Source organism: Sceloporus undulatus, chromosome 1, assembly GCF_019175285.1.
Source record: "Sceloporus undulatus isolate JIND9_A2432 ecotype Alabama chromosome 1, SceUnd_v1.1, whole genome shotgun sequence".
Taxonomy (NCBI): Eukaryota; Metazoa; Chordata; class Lepidosauria; order Squamata; family Phrynosomatidae; genus Sceloporus; species Sceloporus undulatus.
The window spans coordinates 363,126,360-363,133,142 of NC_056522.1; the positions used below are offsets into that span (position 1 = coordinate 363,126,360).

At 41.4% G+C, this 6,783-nt stretch overlaps 1 long non-coding RNA gene across 1 annotated transcript in view; it reads left to right on the forward strand.

Moving 5' to 3' along the window:
* LOC121922886 overlaps positions 1 to 2,984 on the forward strand; it is a 16,447-nt gene extending 13,463 nt beyond the window's left edge. Inside the window, exon 3 of the long non-coding RNA XR_006102249.1 lies at positions 2,609 to 2,984. This is a non-coding gene — a long non-coding RNA (uncharacterized LOC121922886). The remainder of the gene's footprint in view (positions 1 to 2,608) is intronic.
* The last annotated feature ends 3,799 nt before the right edge of the window (positions 2,985 to 6,783 follow it).

Below are 6,783 nucleotides of genomic sequence, written 5' to 3' on the forward strand. Positions count from 1 at the left end.
AAAAAAACCATAGATGCATTTGAAATTCATGTGAACAGTACATGTTCAACCCACATTCTATTAGGATTATTTTCACCATCTGAATCACCCCTTAGGTCAGGACTACATCCACACTGCAGAAATAATCTAGATTGCTCCGGGTCCCATTCTCTGGAGCAGCAGAAATCAAGCTTGCTCCTTCCTCAATATGACACCCCTTCAAATATTTAAAATTCCATAGCATTGAGCCTTGGCAGTTAAGGTAGTGTTAAATTGGATTAAGTCAGAAGTACAGATGCAGCCAATGTGAACACCTCAAAACATGTACAGATTTTCTTTCCTGTCATCACTAATGGATCACAGAATTATTCCCTGGAGGCAGTGCTCTCATCATAAGCCATCTGACAGGGGTACCAAAGGGGAGCCCTTCTGGTTTATAAGAAAGACTGAATAGACTAGCACATGGTTCCCCTAAGTAGGAAATGAGTGCCAGAGAATGGTTCTGCTCATGTTCCCTAGCTACTGTTATGAAAGGACATATTGCTTCTGACACAGGACATAATAGGTAAGCCATTGTGACTAGTGGCTATTGATAGCCTTGCCCACCATAAATTTCTAATCACCTTTTAAAAGTTGTCTAAATTGATAACACCTTGCATAGAGAAAAAATCCAGAATGTGGCTTAAGAGAACGTGGCAGTGAGCATCTATGGGCCAAGAGGAGATTGGAACCCTAGAATTTGAACACACTGCAAAATAATCCAATTTGAAACCGCTGACCTGACTCAGTGCTAGGGAATCCTAGGAATTGTAGCTTATTGTGGCACCGGAGCTCTCTGACAGAGAAAGCTAAATGTCTCACAAAACTACAGTTCTCAGAATCTCCGGGCATTGAGCCAGGGCAGTTAGAGCGGTTTCAAACGGGATTATTTCTGCAGTGTGTTTTGGACCTAGTCCAGTGCTCAAACCACTGCATCACACTGACTCTCTTGACGGGATCAGAGAAAAATTGATGGCGTGCATCAGAGAATCTAGAAATAAGATAGACAGTTCTTTTTATGAAACTTGGGCGCGTTACAGACCGCCAAAAAGCGGTGGCCTTCACCCACCCCTTTCCCCACCGGATCGGGGCCTCAGTGGTTAGAGCGGCAGCCACTGAGGCCCCGATCCACCGCTTTCCAGGCCGCGGGGAAGCGGCAAAAGGCCGCTTCCCCAAGGCTTGGAAAGGGGTGTCTTTGGGGTTTCAAGCCCCAAGGACACCCCACAACAGCGGGGAGGAGGAGAAAGGGGCCGCTTGACCCCTTTCTCCTCTGTGTCGATGGGTGCAGCCATCTAAAGGCTGCGCCCAGCGACGCAAACCTGGAAGGAGCTCCGAAATGGAGCTCCTTCCAGGGACGTGGAAAGGGCGCACTAAGTGCCCTCACGCGGCCTCACTATGTCACAACCACGCCGCCCCGTTTATAGGCAGCGCGGTCATGACGTAGTAATGGCGGCGGCCGTGTGGAACGGCCGCCGCCATTTTGTGCATGCTCCGCGCATCCTAGGGGTGGGGGCGTCCAGAAAGGACGCCCCTTTCTAACCCTAGCATGCACAGAGCACACACTTTTAGGCCTGTCTGTAACGGGCCTAGGTATACTTTTATTAATGACCTCAATAATAATAGTGATACTTAAGCTTACCACCCTCCCAAGGATGCACAGTAATTTCTGGAAACTTCTTTTATTTGGATAAATCTTGTGGGTTTTAGCATAATATAGATTATGTAATCTTGGTTTCTGTATTTATTTTCTCTTAAAGCTGTTCTTGATTTCTCATATATTCTGATGTTATTTATCTTTCCATTGTATTTTTGCTGTTTAAACTTTTTTTAAAAAATAGAGGGGGAGGGGGAGAAAACAAAAAGTGTTGCTATCTCAAATTCCAAAAAGACAGTTCTAGACTACTCCTCTTGGTGGAAGAAAGGTGTGTAATAAATAAATAACATCAGGCATGTTGTCTTTGGATGGTTGCAAAGAACCTGGTATAGAAGTAATCCATTATTCATTGCCATATCCTGAGACAACCAATATTAGCTATGTAATTGGTGGAAATATCACAATTACAGCAAAAGCCTCTTTGTAAGATCCACAAGAGGGAGCTAAAAGAAAATTAAACATTTGTGTCTGCATTTTCAGATATGCAGAAGAGCTAAGACACCAAGGAAGAGCAAACCATATCTCAATAAATTGTAGAGAAACAAGGCAACCACCAACATAGTACTGCCACATTACCTTCTGCATCTACACTGCAGAAATAATGCATTTTGACATCACTTTAACTACCATGGCTCCATCCTACAGAATCCAGCACTCTTGGGAGAGAAGGCTAAAGACCTAGGAAAACTACACATCTCAGTATTCCATAGGATAGAGCCACAGCACTTACTTAAAGTGATGTCAAGTTGCATTATTTCCACAGTGCAGATGCACCCAAAGATGAAACATCTGAGTGAGGCAAAAGTTTATGGTGATTTCTCAAGGTCTTGAGGTTTTATTGTGTTATCCACCAAAGATCAGGGTAAAGTGTTCTAAATGGTAAATAATGTTAGGACTACAATATGCCACAAATAATCACATTTCTTCTGGTTTCAGATATAAAAGCCAGCCAAACTGTCAACTGATTTTTTCTTCACCATGGGTGATGAACAGCAACACTCTCCAACATAAATGAAGTCAAAGATATAGCCATTTTATTCTGTAGAATCAGTATGTAGAGAGATCTTGTAGTACCTTTGAGACTAACTGAAGAAGGCAGAAGGCAGACTGCTTAGTATGCATTTCTCTCATCCAAATATTTGTTGTTGCCTCTAAGGGTTTGCTACTTGACTGCTTCACTTTTACTAATGGTAGGACTACCTTGGTGCAGTGGTTTGTGCACTGGACTATGACTCTGGAGACGTGGGTTTGAATCCTTGCTCACCCACAAAAAACTCACTGGGTGACCTTGGGCAAGTCACACTCTCTCAGCCTCAGAGGATAGCAATGGCAATCACTGTCTGAAGAATCTTGCCAAGAAAACCCAGTGATAGATATGCCTTAGGGTTGCCATAAGTTGGAAACAACTTAAAGGTACACATCACCAACAACAAAGGACTACCTGAGATACTGGGGCCTTTCACACTACACATTTACAGTGCTATGGTACCACTTTAAGTACCATGACTACATCCTATGGAATCCTGGGATTTGTAGTTTATGGAGGTACATCTAGAATTCTCAGACAGAAAGTTCCTGCCTCACTAAACTATAAACCCTAGGATTCCACAGGAAACTGCCATGGCAGTTAAAAATGGAATCATAGCGCTATAATTATGTAGTGTGAAAAGGGCCCACTGTGTTGAAAGACAGTGGGCCCTTTTCTAATTTCTAAAGAAGACAGCTTGATTTGGGAAATGCCCAAGATATCCAAATGCCTTGATATTGGAAGATAATGGCTCGGAGTATGAAATTGTTAAACCATTATGATGGTATTTAGCATTTATATAGCACTTTAGACTGATCAGTACTTTTCACATACTGTTCAAAGTAGGTCTTGCAACCAACAAACCTGTGAGGTAGGCAGAACTGTTTGGTATCAAGGGTTCTGATGGGAGAAAAAGCTGACAACAACAGGTTACCAGAGACCACCCTGAAAATTTCAGGTGAAATGAGATTTCCTTTTCAAAAAAAGAACTCAGAAGTAACAGCAAGATCATTACTGGCAGAATAGGGAAGGAAAGCTGGACCAAAGAGCCCTTTTCTGTGTCGCAGCAGTGCTGGGAAAAGGAGCCACTTCCGGGCGTACCTTTTTTGCTGCGCAGCAGTGCCACACAATTTGTTTGCTGTGGTGCTCCTGCGGAGCAAAGAGAGGCTCCAGGGAGTTGCCTCTTTTTGGCACTCTGTCCGGTGCCACGGTCCCCAAAAATAACATTCCCAAGATCTAATCACAAGCAGAGATCTTTCTCATCATGTGTTTTGTTGTTGTTATTTGCCATAATGCTAACTTTGATTTATGGCAACTCTATGAACAAGAGATGCCCAAGAGCGCCAAAAGGGACAATGTTCCACATCTGGTGGACCTGCGAAAAAGCCAATAAATTCTTGTCGGCTATCCTTGACGCCATTACAGATATTTTGCAGATAAAATTGAAGAAAGACCGAAAAATCCTCCTCTTGGGAATGACAGACAAAAAAACATGAAAATGAATTTGGAAAAATCCTGTATTACATGATTTCGTCAGCCAGGATTTTATATGCGAGAAGGTGGAAGGAGACGGAAATTCCTGATATTCAGGATTGGAAAATGAAACTGTATGATTGTATGGAATGTGATAAATTAACATTACTTTTAAGAGATGCACCAATTGAAAAATTTAACAAAGACTGGGGCATGCTGTACAATTATCTGAAATCAGTATAAGAAAAGATACAGAAAACCCAGATACGTTAGATTCATGATATTAGACTAAATAATTACATTTAGATTTGTCTTATATAGGTAGGAAACTGTAAGAATTATTGTGATACCTGAAAATGTGATAACAGTGCTACATACAATCATGCATATAATTTAGTTGAAGAGAATAACCATGTAAAATATCAATCTATAGGGAATCAATGTATATACTAGATGGAGGAATTTCTTTTTGATGTTGTCTCCAACTGTTTGTGTTTTGATAATATATATATATACAATAAATTGTAACACCCCCCCAAGGGTCCCAATCATGAACTGCCCTTCTCAGGTCTTGCACACTCAGGGCTGTGGCTTACTTGATTTGAGTCTATTCTCTTATAATGTGCTATTCTTTTTTCCCCACTACTTCTACTTACTGAGCATTATTGTCTTTTCCAATTCCAGTGAACCACATCATCTCATAATATGTCCAAAGTACAGCAGCCTCAATTTAGTCATTTTGGCTTCTAATGGGAGTTCAGACCTGATTTGCTCTGGGACCCATTAATTATTATTTTTCAGTGTTCTGTGTGATCCATAGAACTCCCCTCCTGCATCACATTTTAAATGAGTTGATTTTTTTCCATCAGCATACTTTACTGTCCAGTTTTCATGACCATACATAGAAACATGACTTGCTACATACCCTTTTTTTTACTGGAGTTGCCAGGGATTAAACCTGAGATACTTTGTATGCAAGGCATGTGCTCTAAAACAAAAGGCTCTTTCACATTACACAATTACACTACTTTGGTGGGTCTGCATGGGCTAAAATATTCTAGGAGCAGCCCAGAGTATTCTGGCCCTGGAGTTGCCCTGAATTCCCCGTTACCTGGGCACTCAGTATGACACCATCACGCTATGCACACACATCCTGCTGTGCCATTTGGTGCCACAGCTGCTGCTGTGCATCACTCCCTATGAGGTCAGAATCATCATCATCACCACCACTATCAATTTTATTTCTTCCCCACCTCTCCTCAAGGCTGGAGGTGGGGCACAGCATGTTAAAATACAAAACACAATTAAAAACACATAAACCCATAGTTAAAATACACTATTATAAAGCCATTAAAATACATTCATAAGTGTTCATATACAAATTAAAAAGGCATGAGTTAAAACTGACTGAATAGAATGAGGTGGCCAGTGTCAACCACATGGCTGGGCACTTCATTCTGACCTAAGAGTGAGTGATGTGTGCCAGTGGCAGTGGCACTGGGCAGGACAGTAGGACACATTGTAAACAGCTGTCTGGCATCAGAACGAAGGACTCTGGGTCTTCTGGGAAGATCTGGATCAAATGGTGAGTTATTTTAAACTGTTTTAAGGAGGATATATGGTGGGTTCGATGCTGGACTGTTTGGAAGGTACCAGAACCAGGGTTGGGCCCTGCATTATCCAGACCCCTAGCTGTGGGAAAGGGGAGAGAAGACTTATTTTTGGCCTGTGCGGACAGGGCCTTTGATTCCACGCTGTCTCCTATGGACTCCTTGGATTTGTAGTTTGGTGAGGCACAAGAGCTCTCTCTCAGATAATTCTAAATTCCCGTTTCTTAAGTGCAAACCCCAGATGTCCATTGGATGGAACTATAGCATTTAAAGAGGAATCATAATTGCATAGTGTGAAATGGCCCCAGGGTATAGGTTTCGCTTAAAATGATAAAATGGAGGGGGGGGGGGGACAACAAGAATCCAAGAAACTGATAAGGGGAGGAAGGTAATAGATAGGACAATAGCTAAAAGCAAAATGACACCAATGTGGGACTGAGAGAAGAAAGATTGCAATTTTTAAAGAAAGGAAAACAGGAGGAAGAAGGAATAGAAATGGCAAAAAGAAAAAGCAGTGCTGCTATGTCAACCAAGGAGATAAAGGAGAGAAAAGGAAATGTTTCTCTTGTTCCTCTATAAGAAAAAGCTAATTTGAAAAAATAACAACACAGAGAAGAAAAAGATCATGACTAAGAGGAGGCTTGTTTACTATGGAGTGACAATCAAGTTGCCCACAAGAAAGCTATGTATTTCTCCAAGGAATTTATACAAGATCAGGACACAAAAGAAAGACTGAGAACAGGGATTACTTAAAGTGGCATGCTACTAGCATGAAAAACAAGATGAAAAGGGGACCCAATGGGATTTGTGATTAAAAGATACATGGCCCATTAAACGACAACAAATAAATTAAAAATGGAATACAGGACAATAATGATTTGAGAGAGTAGAAGTTAATAGAACAATCTGCGGCAAATATTTCCAGAGAGGAAAAGAGGTATCTCTCCATAACAAAAAAAATATGAGGAATTAGAGCAAGATCAATGAGCAAAATACAGTAG